At 26.1% G+C, this 21,631-nt stretch overlaps 1 protein-coding gene, 2 long non-coding RNA genes and 1 other non-coding gene across 9 annotated transcripts in view; 2 read left to right on the forward strand and 2 right to left on the reverse strand.

Annotated features, from left to right (window-relative positions):
• Positions 1-1,231: 1,231 nt before the first annotated feature.
• LOC126555208 (uncharacterized) lies at positions 1,232-3,411 on the forward strand. Its single transcript, XR_007606775.1, has 3 exons — positions 1,232-1,940; positions 2,839-3,035; positions 3,113-3,411. It is a non-coding gene; the product is annotated as an uncharacterized LOC126555208 (long non-coding RNA).
• A 1,044-nt stretch (positions 3,412-4,455) lies between these two features.
• On the reverse strand, positions 4,456-4,537 carry Trnas-gcu (transfer RNA serine (anticodon GCU)). Its single transcript has one exon. It is a non-coding gene; the product is annotated as a tRNA-Ser (tRNA).
• Positions 4,538-14,029: 9,492 nt separating this feature from the next.
• LOC114120190 (neurensin-1-like) overlaps positions 14,030-21,631 on the forward strand; it is a 38,048-nt gene continuing 30,446 nt past the window's right edge. Inside the window, exons 1-3 of one of the 5 annotated variants that reach the window (XM_050210132.1) lie at positions 14,030-14,354; positions 20,143-20,262; positions 20,385-20,456. The gene's annotated coding sequence lies outside the window, so the exon portion shown is untranslated. The remainder of the gene's footprint in view (positions 14,355-20,142; positions 20,263-20,384; positions 20,457-21,631) is intronic. The other 4 variants (XM_050210137.1, XM_050210148.1, XM_050210154.1 and 1 more) reach the window with 4 other exon arrangements.
• LOC114120188 (uncharacterized) lies at positions 19,547-21,067 on the reverse strand. 2 transcript variants are annotated; one of them, XR_007606772.1, is made up of 3 exons: positions 20,895-21,067; positions 20,420-20,814; positions 19,547-19,747 (listed from the first exon to the last, which is right to left on the reverse strand). It is a non-coding gene; the product is annotated as an uncharacterized LOC114120188 (long non-coding RNA). The 2 variants fall into 2 exon arrangements; XR_007606774.1 differs by lacking the exon at positions 19,547-19,747 and adding an exon at positions 19,784-19,898.

The raw sequence follows: 21,631 nt of genomic DNA on the forward strand, positions 1-21,631 counted from the left end.
CCATGACAACTATACCAACGCAGTTTCCGTTTTCTTTTTTTTTTATTTAAGAAAATCAATTTTTGTTATTTTATTGTTATCCAAAAAATATAATGTTATTGAGAGTTGATATCTTGAACATTTATTTCTATTCTTTCAAATTTTGTTTCTTTTCAGTTTTATTAATGTAAAAAATGTCATGTTACAAGATAAATAATATTTTGCTTATTCTATTTAAGTTATTAAATAATTCCTCCCTTATAATTTATAAGTTATAACAGAAGTCAGAAAGTACTTAAAAATTATTCTTTATTATAGGTACCTATAATTAATATTATATTAATTATATATCTATAAGCATATAAATATTGTAACGAGTTTCGTTTACTCATTTTATACTTGTACAATTTAAAATTCAGGTTAAAATTAACTTCAAAACTATAGTACTATACTTAAACAGTTAAACATGTGAGTATTATGAGTGTACATATAGGTTATAATTACGTAAAAACTACGCTATTGTAGTATTGTGTTAGCTTACATGGCTCGATTGGCCAGTTAATTGAATAATAACAACAACATACCGCCAATTAATTTTAGTGTCTAATATTAATCAATGTAAGTAAACACTACATTAAATTAATACTCTACAATATCCGTTTTGAAACATCACCAAACTAATCTTTTTAATATAATAGATCCTATTACGTGTACCTACCTATGACTGAAGTTAACGTCTGATACGATAACGTCAGAGTGATAAGTGAGAAAAAACATAATACTCCTTTCTAAAATATATATACAATATACGAGTAGTAAATATATATTATAGAGTGTATACTGTATACTGTATAAGTATATTATAGGTATACTGTATAGTGAATACAATGTATATACATATATAGTTTCAAATTTATAATACAATTTATATTTTCAAAAAGAGTACTCGCTTATAATAGGTTAGAGTAGTATGATTTACGACTTGTAGATAGTTGCACTACTACAGTAACGTTTCATAAAGTCAGAAAAAATATTGGGTTTGTTTTAAATTTCCAGTTAAAGAAAAAAAACAAATACAACTGTCTTCCAAATACTTCATCTCAATATAGTATGTAATTAATAGACTTGAAATATGAAAATAAAAGCATTTTAATGCCTATTATGTTATTTCTTTATTTTGTATTTTGTATTTTTTTTGAATATTTTTAACAGTATATCTACTATTAAATTAATAGTGAATCAACTACTGTATTCTTTTAAACTTGATTTATGCCGACAACCGTGTAATTATTTTTATTAAATAATAATATACATAATATAAGTTTTGAACACCCTACCATCATGTTATCCTAAAATATCCATTTGAAGGAAGAATCGTTTTAAACATAAAAATAGTTGACGAATGACGGGTCTAAAATAGTGGTGTAGATACGATTTTTTCTGGGGGCGGGAGGTGGAAATCCCTTACACTCCCCTCCCACCCCGTAACTACACCACTAGTCTAGAAGTATAGTTTTCTGCAATAAATATAGTACCAAGGATATACTACTCATTTTACGTTAAATATTCAAACAACTCTGAATATAGTTTACAGTCATTTTTGTTTTTATTTAAGTATTACCTACGTCTAAACTTTTAATGCAATATGAAACTAAAAACTATTTTTACTATGGCCATATGATGTTACTCGAAATGTAATAAATCATTATGATTAATTTAATCAGATTTACACCTGCTGGATACTATTGTAGTATGTTATAGTTATGTATAGCGGTACTCCAGTTAAGACGCAAAGACGATAATAAGAATATATAACTTTGGTTAAAGTTGTGAACAAATAAGTTGATGGTCGAATTTTACGGTGAATGATTGTTTCTTAATATTACGTATGATACGACTTTATACATGGCTGAATAGCGAATAAAATACATTAACTAAGAACTGATGATAACAAATAGCAGGTTAGTAATATTATTATAGTAGGTAGTTAAAAGCATTGGTATTATATTCTATATAGAGATACTCACTATTTGAACAAATATGCAGCGATTCTTAAAATACTAATGAAAACATAATAATTATTTTTGTATAATGGTTTTGCAAAGGATATCTATTACATAATAGATAAACTACCGAGTATCGACTTTGAACATAAATAAATAAAATAAAAATGAAACTTTGATAGGTTAATAAATAATTACATTTTTATTCTGATGTGTGATGAATGTTATTTTAGAAAAAAAAAACCAGAAGTCTCAGTCTGCTGTAAAACTAGATTTTAATTCATATGAGAAATCATTGTACTCGAAAATAGATTTTAGGAGAAGACATATTTTCAGCCTAAATATTGTATTTTATTTTATTATTGTTATTACTTATTAGTATGATTTATTTTTCTATTACGCGATGAGTATAGATTGAATTTATATTTTACAAAACATTTCATATTTTATAGAATAATAATAATATTATTAATTATTATTATTTCTAGGTATATCGTACACATTATAGGTACATTTCATTATGTAATATTTGGAAAATTATATTATACGATTATATAAATATTTCTAAGAATTTAAAGTACCTACCTATACCTACGAGCACGATGATTAATTTTTAAATTACAATAAGAAACAAAATCGCTTTTTATTAAAAACTGGTGTGGTTGTGGTTTGTTCTACTATAAAAAGTATTTTCTGACACGCACACAATAAAATCCATCATTAATATATATAACCAATACATTCGTTGCTCTATTTAGAACTTAAAAATGCATTATATATATTAATGATTCATTACAATAATAATAATATATTAATATGTATTGGCTGTTGAGAGTTAATACGTTTTCTGTGACAGAAAAATCAACGGGTGGGATTCCGGCGAGTACCTACACATTTCCTATACACAGTATTCATGTCCACACTTCCACATTTCACTGAACTAAAAGTTTGATGTAAATCGTTAGACTTTGTTAGTTTACGAAACGATTACGAATAACTATTTTATATACGGACAAAAACAACACTGAGTTCCATTTGTAATCATTTTAGTTGGTATGTACATGGTATATCTTATATATATACACATGTATGAAATAACTATTAACTGTAGAAATGTTATTTATTTTCAGACCGATGATAAATGGTTTTTTGTTTATAATAACAATAACGCGATTTAACACGTTCACTCGCAAAATACTTGTACACAAAACGGTCAAAAACATGAAATTAAATTCGGATGGTGTAAGCAATTTAGAAATGTTTCTAATGTACATTATTCACTTTTTCTTGCATTAAAAAAATACTATTTACTTAACAAATATCTGGTAGTGAGATTAACTTTTTTTCAATACCTTTAAAATGTTTCCGCATAAATGTTAATGTTTTTTTTTTTTTTTATTATACATTTATAAACCGTTTATTACTTCCATTTCCATTTATATTTTACTATTTTGAGTTTTTCAAACCAAATGAATTTATCATTAATGCACTAAATTTGGTTATATAGTAAGTACAATATTATTTAATTATATTTTTTGGAAATTTGAACTAAATGAAATAGTTGTATTTTCCAATATCTTACATAATTACCCATATAAATCAAGCTAAAATTTGTAATTAAAAATCTAGTTATTTGTTTTAAGATCAATAGTTTACAAAAAAATTTAAATAGCCATTATTCGGGTAAGCATTATCGCTAAAATATTATCCATTAAGTACCAAATTTTTTTTTTCATGCAATATAAATTATAATATTATTACTATGCACTGTTCCTACCTATTTCATAATTGCTTTCATTTCGAAACTCATTCATTATAGTAATATGTAAGCCACAAACCAAACAAATTCACTTTAAATTAAGAATACCGTAGGTACCACCTAAATAATTCAATTTATTATAAGGTGACTAGACACAACATTTGACGGCCAACCACTAATTTACTTGTACAGTAAGTAGTGTATACTTAAAAATAACACAAGAAACAATTTATACTATATGAAGTGCGCATTTATGTACGTCAACAAAATGTACCTACAATAAATAATGTAACATAATAATGTATAATGTATATGGTGCAAATATAATAAGAGTGTATATTTTGTCAGTGGAAATATGGATTTTCATTTATCAAATTAAATCACAATAGTCAAGCAATAACTTACCATAATATCAGGACTCGCGTTTTTCCGTAATATTATTAATTCGTAATTCGTCATGCAATCCATTCACTAACTATCATTTATTTTGAAACTAAAATAATAATATAATTGAAATAATAATTATAAATAATAGAAGTTTCGACTAATGAAACGCAGTGATGTTATGTATGGACATTTGTAAAATCAGGAATATGTCATAATAATATAAAATTATAATATTTACAATTAATTGAACGAATTATTTTTTGATAAGGTAATGGTAAATATAAAAATAATGTAAGTAAGTTTTTGAAAAAAATTTAGACACCTCCTCGACGAAGATGGGATTCGAACCCACGCGTGCAGAGCACATTGGATTAGCAGTCCAACGCCTTAACCACTCGGCCACCTCGTCTGGTGATTGAGTTATCAAAAATTTGATGATTTAATGGCTAATGTAGGTACCTATGGGTTTTTTTTTTATAAATTAAATATTGAATTCAATTATTACAGACTTATAGTATAATTTTTTGAAATAATATTCAACATTACATTTATAAATGTTTGTGTGTATGTATTTATTATTTATTTAGGTACGTTTATACGGAGTTTAATAATGTAAGTAGGTAGGTATAATAGGTATTTACCTAGGTACCTATTTTTGAAAATATTGTAGTTTTACTTTTTTATTGAACATTAAAGAATTTAGGAAATCAAAGAACATTTAACATTAATACAATATATTACAACATTATATCAATTAAATTATTTGTTAGTTATGATTTTGAAATACATAGGTAGTGTATTTAATAATTAATATAGGTACCTATTTATAATATACAATATACAAGTATAACCACATAATCCTTTGGACTATGATATTATAAAAATTAAAAATATATATATATTATATATATTTTGAAGTAGCCCATTAGGTTTCCGTTTTTTTCAAACAGCTCCTGTTTTACAAAAAGGTCAATTCCCAAATGGTTCTCGTCGTAAAAGGTTTTACGAACAGGTAAATTCCTAAACAGCTTTGGTTTTTTACACAAATTTCTTCCAACACAGACTTACAGCTGTCTCAAAAGAAGTGTGTTTAAAAATGTGTTGGTGTATTTTTTTAGGTTAAAATATTCTAAGTAAATTAAAATAATTGTATAAAAACCATACGTGTTATGAATTAAATTGTATTAAAATAGTAATAAATTTTGGGGGAAAAATGTAAAAAAATATATGTATGTGTAAAAATAAAAAAAATCATACATTGGATACATTTTTAGGCACAATTTTTTATATAATCCGTACGTGTTATTTTGTTATTTCATTCTATGACAATTCGTCAATGTTGTTTCTAATGAGTTTATACTTTTTTTTTCGATTGATGTGTTGGTATATTGGCATTATACTTATAGAGTTTTAATTTGCAACTCGGATTGTATTTCGGTTAGTATGTCAATAGACTTAAAAGTATTTGGATAAGTGGGTAGTATTGAATTTGCTGTTGAATTTACTGTGGATCGATTCATAGCTATTTGTGGTATAAGAATGAGAAGATGAACATTCAACCCACATTTTAGAAGGAAAACAACTATTTTAAATTATATAATTTTCAAAAATATACTTGATCACTTAGTTTATTTTATCGTCTACGGTTTGATAACAATTAAATCGTCAGTGAAACAATCCAAGACTTCTGACGGTGGTAGGTGAGGAAGGCCGAAAAATGTTTTAGCATTCTTCCAATTTCAGAACTTTTGTCTTTGAATTCTGATGCAAGTCCCACAGACTGAATTCTAAGGATTTTGTGTCTTAAAAAATCAGAACCGTTTGGGAATTTACCTATCCGTAAAACCTTCTCGACGGAAGCCGTTTGAGAATAAGTAAACAATGGACGAGAGCCGTTAGGGATGTGTCAAAATCTCTACAATATTTCAAAAGCGTTATATTTAAATACATTTAAGTTGACAGGCAATATTAATTAAATTATATTGTAATTTAGTATTATACCATTATAATATTTAATATTGTGTCGTTATGAAGCTCCTAAATTATAATAATATTAATTAAAATACCTAACATTTTTGTACCTATATTTCGATTTTTAACGATCAAAAATTGATAAAATGAATAATAATAAATGAAAACAACAAAACAATTCATTGTCTTATAAAAAGTAAAAACCCATCAATAATATTGAAAGATGAAAATAAAACTTACGTACGACCCAAAATATATCTCAAACTCGAGTTGCTGCAATTTCTTCTACATCGATTGAAATTTATTATATAATTATTAAATATATATTTACTTATTACTTAGGTATACAATTTACTAGATTACACTAATACACTCAATTTCTTATCAATGCTACATATTAATAAAGATATAGGTGTAAGTGTGTAGTAACCCCAGAAGAGGAAATGGACATATTTTCTAAAAAACATAAAAGAAAATATCAATTGAATTTGTAATTATAGGTTTAAAATTTATTTAAATTGTAAACGTAATACGTATTATTATGTATTAAAATATGTATTTATTAATATTTTATATCATTTTAATGTATTATTTAATTAATCAATAATCATAGTCCATATAGTGAGTCTGCAGTAAAATAAACAAACAATCTCTTTGCTCTGTGCAAAACACAAAATGGGTTGGCAAGCAGTAGCCTGATAATAATAAGTACCTATCGTGTAAGTATCTACCATGGCTACTTATCTTGCAAGTTTTAGCTACCTTCCTATAACAATAGTGATTTTAAGTATGTATTTATGTCGGTAATATATTATTATAAAGTGTAATATATAGTGTATAATATATATATGTATTATATCATTTATATTTTATAACTTACATTTATTAAGGTTTAAAGTGTAAAATAATGTATTTTAGTATTTATCTTTCGTATTATAATAGCTATTATGGAGTAATGAAAATAAAAATACGTTATTAAATATTAATGATTCAATATTATATTTTTAATTCGTACAACATTAATGATAACAATAATCAACATTAAATTAGGTACTATTAAAAATATAATTAATTATCATATTATAAATCAAATTTATCACAAAAATAATTGACACCATTTATCGAACATTCAAATTAATACAATTAACACAAACGCTGAAACTTTTTAACAAACTACAAAAATCCCACACCAATCAATGACATCATACATAATGTAAACTCCATTCTTTAGCCAACACCATATTTCGTCCTAAATATACCCTTCCCTTCTTAGCCAATGTCTCCTTTCAGTAAAGTTTGCTTTAAAATGTACAGCTAGAAAAACTCAATTAAACAACTTTTTAAAATTTAATTATATTTAATTATATTCAAAAAATGTGATTTCTCATGATTTATTTTTAATTTTTAATTATTACAAATACAACTGTGAAAAAATAATAAAAATACAATTAAAAAGAGTAAAAATGACTCGTAAACATTAGTGGTTATAAAGTTATCGATGCAGCAGCCCAAAGTTGAGGTAGAAATAAGCTTTATTTATGAAATTGTCAGTCCAGTAATTGCGATATATGATTTTGATCTGTGGTCATCAGGGAAGTCCGACATAAAACAATTTTCAAAACATTTTGATACTTCGCATGGGTTTAAAGTAATTCAAAAGTGCTTCCAATTATTTCTGGATATAATAATTATATTTAATATTTGTGACATAAATAATCTTAATACTTTAATTTATGATTAATTAATGAAAAAAAGTTTAGTTGAGTTGTTCTAATTGTACATTTTAAAGAAAACTGTATTGCCTGAAAAAGGGAACGATAAGTTTTGGCCGTAAAAGGTGATACCTCGATTTTATTACTTAGTGGCTTCAGTGTAATATTATAGTATAAGTACCTACTATATATATAATATAGTTTACACTATATACTACTTTTTTGTGTGCGAATAATAAACTACAACTTCACAAATTTTAAATTGAAATATATAAGTATATTTTACAAAATCTACTTTAAAAATTAAATTATAGACTATATAGTTAGTTATTTTTTCTTACATGATATCAATGATTATAATATTATTACAATCACCAATATTGGATAATATAACTTAAAATTTACTCTCAATGGAAATTTGAGTTTAATAAAAGCCATATAAATAGTTTTTAATTTGATAGTTTCTATATTTAGGACAGGATTTGTATTTTATAAATTGTGTTTATTATATTATCTGCTCTTCGTCACGGTTATTTCCGTTAATTAGTAATTATTACATATATATAGTTACCCTATTTTTACTTCCTTCATTTAATAGTCGAGATAATTGCGAGTCACAACATACAGTAATGTATTCTAAACCACCGAAATCCATTTAACTTTTATCGGTATAAATTGTAAATTCAACGTTCACTCCAAAGTCGTTTATCGTTTTTATGTCTACAATGCGTGTACATTGGACAAAATCACTAATTCTTAGTTTATAGTACCATAAATAAATCACGTTAAAGCCAATTACAGTGGCCGGTGGTTTATGCGGTGAACATAGTATATACTATACATAGTACCTACGCTTTTGAAACGAAAGCTGACTGTAAATTTTATACCAAACTTGTGTGGATTATTAGTTAATTGATTGTATATTTTATAATTATTTTCTTAAAAAAGAAACAGCAAGAACAATTTGCATAAAATCAATGTTTCGGGTTATTTTTGTGTGTGTTTTTTCTTGATAAAGACAAATTTGTAAATGAACCTGGATAAGAGTTTAATGTATATTAGGTTCGCAGTACGCACACGCATATTAGAGAAAATTGATATTGAGCAAGATGTTTGTATACGCTTAACCTAACTTAACGCTTAATCCACATTGTGAACTCAGCCGATTGCGTTAATATATCTCGGATAATGACGAGTCTCCGTCGGGCAACGAATTTACACCACGCACACTACCTACAACAAATCTTCAATGATGTTTCAACTCTCCGACTATATCGTTAATTTTTTCGTTTGCAGTAGTGATATTATTAATTACACTTTCAAGTGGTTCAATTATTGCTTGTTTTAAAATTGTGTCGATTTCGGGGATATTTACCATTTTAATGTAAGTAATGTGTTTTTATTTAGAGACTGTTGTGGTATAGAAATAGTGTTAATATCCGTTAGGACTCTGAATCGTTAATGAATTTCTTAAAGCTCTTAAAATCGGACTTAATCAAAACATTGTAAGACACCAAGAAAATTGAAAATCTCCCGGGTGACAGATACAGTATCGTTCATTACTACCCAGCGACTAATATGTTCATCGTTCTTTATTGACCGATATTAGATTTTCAGATGCGCTTATATTTTTTTCAAAGACCATTATTGTTAATTATATAGTATATTACTTGGGTATATTTTAACGACAATTCCGATGTACTTATAGTTTCTGTTACATTCCGAACAAGTATTTAGACTTTTTCATTATGGAAATTTTATTTTTACTTTGTTAAATTTATCACTCGTCATTCATATCATCATATCAGATATTATTAACACGCGTCATTATAATGATACACATAAATTGCTTTGGTCAACATAAATTATAATTATTGTAATATATACAGTGTGATTCCTTTTGAATGTAATACTACTTAAATCATTCTATCCAATGACGTCAGATTGATATGCGATTTTCGGAAGGAGATAAGGATTGCCTAAATAGTAAATACACATTTCTTGATAATTTTTTACATTTTCAGCTCTTTCCATGACGTGCTCTTATATAATACAATTTGCATTTTTTTAAATGGCAACAGTTATTTTAAGTCGATTTGGTCCTTTTTACCATAGCTCTAAAATTGAAATTGACCAAATGATAACGAGGTTAAGTTTTGATTAAAATTATTGAATTTTTTAACAATCATCCAAAAATTTTATGAAATATCAAGCAATTTTAAGTATTTTTTTTTAACTGTCTGGAAACCTACAAACTAGTTCTAGTTATAAAATACGCAAAAAACTTATTAAAAAAAAAAACTAATTCAATTTTTGATTTCAATATTTATTCAGATATAACTCGATTTATAACTTAACATAACGATTTATAGATTAATAACACTAATCGCGTTTTTATAATATTAGATTCCTCTTAATCTTATATTATCTTATTGATTTTACGTGGTGAAAGTCATGTAGAAATTATTGAAGTTTTTTTTGTCTGTCATCTATCAGTTTGATTTGATACATCATTCCAAAAGTATCAAACACAATTTTGTCCAAATTTTTTTTTTAAAATAAAATTTTATTCAATTTGTGTGTTTTTTTAAAAATAAAACGTTTAGTTTAAACAAGTTTAAAAGTATTAAAAAAAATTAGATAAAAAAATGTACACAAGTTTCACAAAATTTGTCAAACCAATAATTTCAGAACGAAATAGCAAATTGTAACGTTTGTTTTATCTCAAGTGACTAAAAGCACATCAAAGCAAATCGTAAAGAAACAAAAAAAAAAAAAAGAATAGAACTAGAATCAGTTTTATTAAATTGTAGGTATACTTTCTTTATTAGAGCTTCAAAATACATTTATAATTTTTAGAAATCGAAGGTTGAGAAATTTTTAAAATTATTATTTAGTGACAACGATAAAGAACACTCAATTTTGGAATAGGTACTTTGAAAATAACCACATTTTTGGTAAGCCAGTTATGAGACTATATATATGAACGTACTAAATTTCAACGAAATCTTTCTCTACAGACTCCAATTGATATGTGATTGATACTAAACTACTGGCTTCTAGAGTTGATGTACATTTTCCAAGAACAACAAATACTGCTAAATCACGATACGGCCGATTTAATAAGTAGAAACGCTATATCAATAATCATAACATAATTTATTGCAGCATAAAGTTGTTTCACAAACGAAAGGTGGTTACAAGACTGAGAAAACAAGTGCATGGGTATCCTCTTAATTTTATTAATAAGCCAACCAAATTATTGAAAAATGTTTAAAGATTAGTCTTCAAACAACCAGGAGTTTATAAATTGATAAAACAGTTCCAAAAAAATTAAAATGAAACTGAAAACTCTACAAAGCAAAATTGTACATTATTCAAGGCGAAACAAATAAGAAAAGAAAAAATGCAATAAAGAACGGGAACAAAAAATTAAAAATTTAGTTCTCCAACTAAAAAATGCAGAGTTTAATATTATTGAGTTTCTGCGAGGAATACAATTGAAATTTTTAGTTGTATGACTTTTTGATATTTTTATTATTTTATTTTTTCGTTTATCATAATTTTAAACATACGATCTTTCGTACACTTGATGTTCAAACATATGACACGCTACTATATAGGTGCATACATTTTTGATAAGTTGTTATCTTGTAAAACTGCTTAATCTTTGTTGGCTTGTGTTTAAGTGAGTTAAGTGTAATAGTAAGTTAATGAAAAATTTAATGAAAATTATGTATCTAATAAAACCAACATTCAAATAGGTAATAAATCACATCCTCTTAAGTAGTTTAGGATTATACGTCGGTACATCAATAATAGGGAAAACCATATAATCTTAACGTAACATTATGTGACAATGTTCTGTTTCAGGTTTCTATCCATTAAACATTAGTCAATAAAGTAAATTGAATTAATAAAAAACGAAAACGTTTTGATGAATAATGCATAATGATGAGAATAAACATTAAATTTACCAAGTATGAAAAATAATATCAACACTTTCAATTATATATTGAATAAAAACAAAAATCACGAACAAACAAATGCCCAAAAATATTTTTTTAATCTTATTTTTTATCGATAATCGTAATAAATTCTTGCACAGTATAGGTACAGAATATATGTTTTACATTACATCATTATCGGTCATATGTCATAAAATTATTGAATAAACTTTATTAATTTAGTTATTAGGAATGTTATAACTAACACTGAAAATGCTTTACAATGTTATGAATTTCTAATGTATTATAGTTATTTCTATAAAAATTAAGCAATTAAAATGTTTATTGTGTAATACCAATAATACCGTTGATTATAAGTATCTACTAGGTACGTACGTTTTTGTATTAGTACGTTTGTCGTTCATCAGTTGCTTCACTAATGGATACGAGTATACGACCAAAAAACTAAAATAATTTTTAAGTTTAAATTTACCTATTATCAATGAAAGGTACACAAAATAATAATTTACTATTAACGTATAATTATTTGTGATGCAATTATATTTAGGTTAATTGGTTATAAATATTGATTCGTCAACGCAGAATAATCAAACGATGAAAACCTTTCAAACAGAATATATAACTAATAGTAATTAAAAAAAAAGAAATAGGCAAATGCATGTTATAATTTAACTGAAATAAAAAAAATTTAAACGATGAATTAAATGTTTAGTTTTTGTGCTCGAAAAGTGCATAAAATATACATAATCACAGTAAAAAGTATTTCTCTAAAACCTATACGATATTTTGAGTTATTTCGTACCTACTTCTAATCGCCAATGTTTATTTAGCACGCTGTGTTTCTTTATTATTATATCGCTATAATATTATATTATGTGCGTGCTCGTTAAATGTAAAAAATAAAAGCTTTTTGTTTAAAAGAAGTGTACGTGTATAATATATATATATATATATATATATAATGTATATTATAAAGGCTGGTCTCTGGTCATGTATAAACACTGTATCGATCAGACCAACGCAGGCTATGTTATTATATACAGTCGATATTTTATTCTTCAACTAAGGTTAGGTCATAGAACACAGATGATAATTGATAATTGATAATAATATAAGATAATATACTAGTTATATATATTTTAGGTATCTAAGGACTTTTTATGCATTCATACATTTATTAAGAAAGTATACATGTTATAAACGTATTAAATCGAAATCGAACTTAAAAACATAGGTAGGTACAAATTATTATAATATGAAAAGGATTAGTTCCTTTTTAAAGGAACGAAGAATTGAACGAGGAATTGAGCGAATTCCTATTATACATAAAAGGAATGTTAACAACACTGCTTGCAGTAATTGAACGTTTGCGGTTCGCGTACCTTAAAAACAGTTTTAAGAGCAAAATAGAGGTAATTCCAAGTTATTGTTGTGTAGTTTAATAAACGCTAGAAATCCAATCATGAATTATCGAAAAGTTGCATGCATAAATGACAATAATAATAATAGGTACTGGCGGATAAAATTCTTTATGTTTAAAGTGAGTTTTTCTTTTTAAAAATAATATTATTTTTATCGCCAAACTAAATCGTCGTACGGCGATGAACACTCGAAATAAAACGCAGGCAATATTATACGTAATTTCACGTAACGAGCAACACACGTGCTACGTGCAAGATCTCTACTATATATACCTGGTGTACGACTATAATAACGTGCAGAGCGATAAACGCGTGATGTATTTTACACTATATTTTTCGTCGAAACAATATGATATTATTATAATGTATGTACATTTTTAATGTGACCAGAGGGTAGACTAACGTATATACATCGCGTCCAGTAATTTCCTAAAATAATGCGTGGTCCACGGTCCACGATGGTCGTTCACTATATTTAATACTTTCCGGGTACTTGAGCGCACCGCACTAAAATATAATACACCGCCTTTATAATAATACATTGTTGTTAAGCTGTACGTACACACGATATCGATTTTGAACGAAATCGTACTTGTATTATACAGTGACGTGTGACGTTTTTGCGTTTCATAATAATCATACTGTGTGTATCAATATTGTTTACTGCGTGCAGAGACCTAACAACAACAATGATAATATTATGGAAAACGTGGTCGAGATTTTTGTTTCGGGGGCGACACTGGGACGCGGCGGCGGCGCCGGCGTCGAACGCCAGTAGAGTGCATATACGTGTAAAGTGCAACAGTGTGTGTGTGTGTGTGTGCGCGCGCGCTCGTGTATTTGCGCGTTTTTGCGATCGTGCGCTTGTGTGTGTGTGTGTGTGTGCGCGCAAATATAAAACGACTACGACCATGGTAGTTGGCGGAGACGCGCGCAATTCCCATTCATCCGCCGAACGCAGCGTAATCAGCACGCTGATAGTTACCCCTCGCCAGACACGCCAGCTGAGTACACCGCCGCCGCCACCACGGTTATTATATCCATCATCGTCGTCGTCATTACACCGTGAAAACCGTTTAGAATATCGTCGATCTCATACTTATATAAATATATAGGTATTATACACGCAAATCTACCCCGTGGTCCGCCTTCCGGTGAGTAAACAACAAAGTTTTGTTTTTGAATTTTTATTTTTTTTCTGTATTCGACCAATACGGAAACGACGATGATAACAATATTGACGATTCGTCGATGGTTTTTATAATATATAACATATTTCCGTGTTGTTGTTTGCCGAAACTGTATACGACGTATATAATAATATTATATTAGAAATAGAAATCCGATTGGACGACTGTGGCAGCCACAGATTTCGTATACCATTATTCGCGGGCACGAATAACGTATTATTTAGCGATTTTTTTTTTTTTTTTTTTTATCAGCAGTCGGTTAACACTAGTACTACCATAAATGATAGCAATAACGATAATGATAGTAATATTGCCGTGATAATGAAACGAGGTCAACGAGCCGAGGGAGATGAATGCTAATAATATACGAATAACAGTGTTATTTACATAACATATTATTTTGTACGTATACAATATTGAGTGTATTATCCTGTAGAGAGTAAACGGATCCGCAAACAAAGTCCTATTGTTCAGACGACTTATGCGGGTAAATATCAGCTGCGAGTCGAGTTGTACCCTTTATAATTTCTACCTACCTATACTTATTTTTAATTTAAATTTCGAGTACCTACCTACTTGTCATGATATCACGTACATAACTTAGCGACCGAGTCGTTAGTATTTTTCAATCCATTACCTTTACTGCAATTCGTGATAAAAATAAAAAATATGCACGTTTATTTTGTATTATTATGTCTGTTGACTGTTCTAAAATGTGCCTGTCTACACGAGTTTGAACATTTTCATTTCAATATTCACTTAATAGCAAATTTGTGTTTAGTCGTAGTTTCAATTTTGTGTTGTTAGCTTTAATATTAGAATAAATTGATCTAGGTATTATCAAACTTAAGAATTATGATAAGAACTTAATTTGTGTTCTCTGATTGATTTTTTAAAATGTTTGAATTTTTCAAGAGCGTTAAAAGTATTTTTAAATTTTAATATTTTAAAAATTCAATACTCCCCATTTAATGTATTATAAAAAATCAACGAGAAAACACAGACAATATTCTAATCTTTGTTTGATTATAGGTCAATTACTTTTAATATATTGAAAAAAAATATAGAATGATTGGATTAACTGAAGGCAATTTTTGATTTACTATGCATTAGTAAGACAGATATAGCACAGGATACGACGTTTTGCATCACATGGTCTTTTATTAATATTTTCATTTTAAACTGAGTGAAATACTAAAACTTAAAAATGTAAATACCGATGAAAGTCCACGTGATGTTTTAGATATTATTCTTACCCTTAAATTTGATAACAGATAAATTGGTAAATTTTCTATAATATTAAAGCAAACAGCATAAACTGGATTCTGCTGAAAGCAAATTTGCTTTGATGTACGATAGTAAGACGGAGACGGTATATGTGGGTACGACGTCATCTTAAGACTTAAATCCCTTAAGATTAATCATAATAAATTAATAATCGAAATCTATGAACAATGCAATAAAAGTGACTGTAGAATATACATTTATTTAATTTATATAAATATAATGTAATTATGTCCAATAAGAATAAATTAACGATTAATTTTAGTACGCTGTAACGTAAATTTTAAAAATTAAATTAATTTTATTTGAATAATTATAGATCAATCATAAATTATTATTTATTATTATTGGTAAAAGTAAATTGTCAATCGTTTTTATATTTAATTTGGTTTCGAGGTTTCAGCTTTTTTTTTAAAGAAACTATAAATTAAAGATTTTACTTATGTTAACTTTTCATTTGGACTACGGTGTACACAATTTTATTACCATTATAAAATATTTAGTTCAATTCCTATTTATATGTTTTATTGTTTATTTTATACTCTAATATAAATTAAATTACAAATATATTAATACAATTAATATTAATATGTATGGAATAATTAAATATTAATTTACCAAAGCTATAAATTATACGTATAATATTTATTTTAAGTTAGTAAGTCCTATTGAAGTATTCGTGTGAAAATGTACACTTAATTCAACTTATTTGAATAATTTTTTATAAGTATAATAGTCTTTAAAAGTAATATTATATATTTAGGTTATACTTCTGATTTTAATTATAATGTATACATTTATGTAAAACAAATTTCTAATGACAAAGTGCTCAAATAAATGAGTGCAATGCGTACGATCTGTATCGATTTGTCCTTAATACGATAACTAATATACATATTTTCATTTATTTAATGAGTATTAATAATTAATTTAATACATAAAATAAATTATTCAATTATTATAATTAGGTGTTAAAAAATGTGAAACTAAAACGTCAATACACAAGAACTATTTGATCTATTTAAATTCAAAACTCATCCTTCAATAATAATTTTTAAAAGTCCATTTAAATCCATTAATTATTCTTCAATTTTAACAATAAAATCGTCGTATAACACTTAAAGCTGGTATTAATAGTTTTAGTGTAAAAAAATATTTTTTTTTGTACCATCTGTGACCCCATTTTTGATCTGGAGGAATGGCAGACTTAGATGCTACATACAATTGAATACTTTATAATACTTATATTATATACCAAAAAAGTAGTATAATATAATTTTATTTTTCATTTTATTAACTAATAAGTTATTTAATAACTACTTAAATTATACAAACACGAACTTACTTATATCCTTGAAATATTTAATAATAATGTGTAGTGTCAGAATTTCTTACTCTTTAAAAATTTAAACACCATTTTGTATAATAAATAACTATTATGTAAAAAAAAAATGAGTTTTTAAAGTACACTTATTTTTGTTTATCATCAAGACTATTTACTACGAATATTATTCAATATAATTTTTCATAATGACTCTGTCAAAAGCCGGTTGTCACAAATTTGAACTTAGTTTATACTTTATATTAATAAAATAAATGTCCACAATAATTACATGCTTTGAATTTTGAATGTTACTTAAGTAAATATAACATAAAATATTTAAATTTTAAATGCAGTGCGGTATTTTACAATAACACATATCTTAATTTCGTATAATAAATAAATTTGTTGTATTTGTGGTTATTTCATAATTCATTTTTAAATCGTAGTTAAGTTTAAGTATTAAAGTATAACATCGCTTATTTATTTTAAATGTCATACTTTTGTAAATTATTATTCAAGTAGAAATAATTGTTGATATTTAAGTATTTTGTATAATTGTAAGTAATTAGTGAATTATTTCTTTACCTTTTAATTTTAACATATTAAAGTTTAATTTGTGTAATAAAACACATTTATATTAATCAAACTTAAATAAAATTATTTATATTGTAAGTTAATTTTATAAATCGAGATGCAATAGACAGAAAAAGCATATATTATTATGATATATCAGTACAAACTCTGTGTCAGGTTGGTTCGTTGATTTTTATAGATCGTTAATTTTTACCTGTTTTATTATCTATATTAGTTATTTAAAATAATAAGGATTAGTTTGAAATCGAAAGAAAAGTTAGGTTGTTTTATGATTTGAAAGTACCTACAATTAAACATTCAATGAAAAAAAATTTGATTTCCAAATATTATATATATTATGTTATAGGCCATATGAACAATTAGTTTTTTTGCGAAAAGGCTAAGCTGTTTACAATGGGGTACTCGGATACTCGTTCCAAACAGCCTGTTGTTTTTCAGGCGCATTGCATACAGACTAACAGCAGTTAGGCCTTTTAAGAAGTACATTTTATGGTAATAACCATTTTAATTATTTTATGTCCATGATCTACTTTTGATAAAGTAAAGTAAAATAATTAAAATGGTTATTATAGTAGTTGTTACCATAAAATGACTGTAGTAGTTCTTAAAAGGCCTAACTGCTGTTAGTCTGTGTGCAATGAGCCTGAAAAATAGTGGACTGTTTGGAAAAATTATAATTAATTCACAAACGGCTACTCCATTGCAAAAAACCTAGTATTTTCGCAAAAAAACTAATTTTCCATATGGCCTATGATATACACATATATATATCGATACACTGCATAAACGAATAATAATGATCGGGATGATGAATGGATTCAATTGTTTTAGCAATAGAAAATATTATTTTACAATAAATTATATGTATATATATTATAATATATACATACGTATAAACATTAATAAATAAATAAAATCGTACAAGTATAAAGACATATATGTTTCTATATAGACACATATTATTGCTATAATACGCTCGTCTATAATTGCTGTAGTATTATTATTTTGATTCATATAGTTTAAATTGTATTTCGATTTCCGAATAGTGTTTAGTTAACCCTAATGGCTATTAGTATATACTTTTCATCGGTATTTTATTGTTATTGTTCATCAAATAAATAACAATGTTGAGGATCAATAAAAAATGCATGTATGTATCGCTTGAAATTACAATTAGAAATTAGGGTACAGTTGTGATCAATGCGCGATGGAACACATACGATGAGTGTGTTCACCATACGGCAAATTGAGTACGCCACGCGCCCGAGCACCTCTCTATAGAAAATAAGTAAAAAAAAATGTAAATATTTTATAAAATTGGTTAAAATATAAATACTATTTTTTTCATACAATGGATAAATTATCAAATAAAATTTTTTTTTTCAGTATTATAACTTAGATGAATGAAATGCGAGTACAATTAAGTAAAACATATTAAATAATACTGTATGTCAAACAAAGTGGACACTATTTTCATATAATTAAAAAATTTTTTTTTAATAAATCATTAACAGCATATTTATTTTTCATGGGTTAATTAATATAAATTATTGTAATAATAATTTTTATGTCCACTAAATAAATAAATAAAATATACATGTTAAGTCTTTAATAATTTGATAATAAAAACATCGAAATGTCTTAAAATACAGAAAAGGTCTAATAAAAGTAAATATACAATTATTAATAAATTTATTATTTTAATATTTTTGACAATATCCGAAAAATTATGAATAATTATTACAATGATACAGAACCAAGTAAAATGTTTTATAATGTATATATATTACATATTTGAAAGGAAAACAATTCCTCCCCCAATTAATAGAAAAAAAAAATAAAACTCTATAATACGATTCTATTATATTTATCTTTCAGTTCATGTCCATAATAATACTAGTAATGTTTTCGTGCATTATACTTTTATATGTATAAATTGTATATGTATGGCGTATGTGTAAAATTATACCGTGTCGTGACTTCGTGAAGTTCGCATCCCATGGTGTTTTCACAAATGGAACTGTGCGCATATAGCGTATTGACTTTTGTTTAATATTTTTCTTATCAAAACTTTGTAACACACAACTTCGGTAAGTGTTTTCAAATGTTTGGATGTGTGGGTAGTTTTCTTGAATAAAACCTCACTGTGTGAAAACTATTGTAAATAAGAGGAAGCTAAATGTACAATTTTATCATCACTACCATTGTTTAATGTAGTTGAATTATGGATTAAAAGAAAATCATTTAAGGTTTTAAAATGGGAAACGAAACGCTTTGAATAATAAACAACAACAATAAAGTATCTCCTGTAAAATGTAATTAAATATTAATTTTAATTATTAACATCGTGGAGAAATATTTATTTATGTACATCTATTTTTCTTCAGAGTTTATAACTACATGGTATAAAATCTTTTGATATAATATGTACGGTAAAACGAATGGACGGCATTGTTAAATTTGTAAAACGGATATTATTTTATAAAATTTTAATCATATCAATTATTATCTTGTAAGTGAAATGATATACATTTTTTAATATTTATATAGATATTATTATATTACAAAGTTGAATAGGTTCACAATAAAAAGGTGTATATGAAGACAGTGAGACACGATTGGGAACTTTTTTAAAAGGTCCTCCGAGCTTTGATGAAACTTTGGAAAGTGGTAAGTTGAATTTTTATTCGACTAATAAATCGCAAAACATATTGCAAAACATAAATAATCATGCATATTCATTATGATTTTATTCTTGAATAAATTGTAGTTCGTAATTTTACATTTGTTAGATGTTTAGAAAAATGTGCATGTTAAGGTTACGTACACGTTAAGTAACGCGTCGTTGTAATAACATCAATAAGGTAATTGTTCATTAAATCATTCAAAATGTGTATGCTTGATATACTTTTAATTTTTTAGATGCTTTTTCCTCTTCTTCAGCTCTATACAGTTCTAGAAAGTATTGAATTAAATAAAATATTTTTAATAGAAAAATATTTTATAATGTATTAATTTAATTACATAACACTATCCTATTAATACTTTAATTTTTTCATTTAACCGTTCTTCATAACAATTATTTATATTTTCGATCTTCAATTTCTGCTTTTCTACAGTCTTTTGCAGTTTCTGAACTATCTTATGCAGTTCACGCCGCATATCCGTAACTTCGTATGTTTATGCTAATTGCATCATGCAACGTTCTTCAAAATAACGTAACTGAAAGTTAAATCAAAATCATTTATTAATATAAATACTATTATTGTTCATTCATTTATTTAATAAATATTTATAAATACTTGTAATCCTTTATATTAAGTTTGTTTCTCTTCTTTAACTCTATAAAGTTCTAAAAATCATTGAATTATGAAAGATTTTTTAACTTAAAAATATTTTACTATTTATTAGTTGCAATTTTTAAGCCAGATAAAATATAACAAACAAATTATCATTTAATTTATCAAATATTAAGTTTACATTAAGTAACAGGTCAGATCCAATCTTTTGAGTTTTAGATGGAGGGGGATAGAAAAACCAATATTAAATAACATAATTAATTACAATGTTTTAAATTTATGATTAAATAATAATTACTTATATTATAATATAAGTAGTATTAAATATTAATGAAAGAAAAGTTTTAGATATAGGTTCTATAAAATATATATTTTTTATTTATTTTTATTAAAGTCATGAATAAATACAGCTGTAGTTTTCTAGTATTCACAGTCTTTGAACGTTTATGGCATTTCGTTTGCGCCGACGAGCGAGTGATCGATAATAATTATCATAATAACAATTTCTAACATTCTCCAAACCTCAATTCTGAATGTCAACACTCACCAATAATCGTTGTGAATGTTAAGATTCACCGCGGATGACTGTTGGTATATTTTTAATAATCATTCAAAATGTTGACATTCGCCAAAAACGGTAGTGAATGTGAACATTTACCTTAAAATATATAAATTAAACGGTATTGGTGAGTTGCAACCCGATCCCTAAATTAAGTACGAGTAACGGACTACGACTCGTG

This window comes from Aphis gossypii, chromosome 1 (assembly GCF_020184175.1).
Source record: "Aphis gossypii isolate Hap1 chromosome 1, ASM2018417v2, whole genome shotgun sequence".
Classification (NCBI taxonomy): Eukaryota; Metazoa; Arthropoda; class Insecta; order Hemiptera; family Aphididae; genus Aphis; species Aphis gossypii.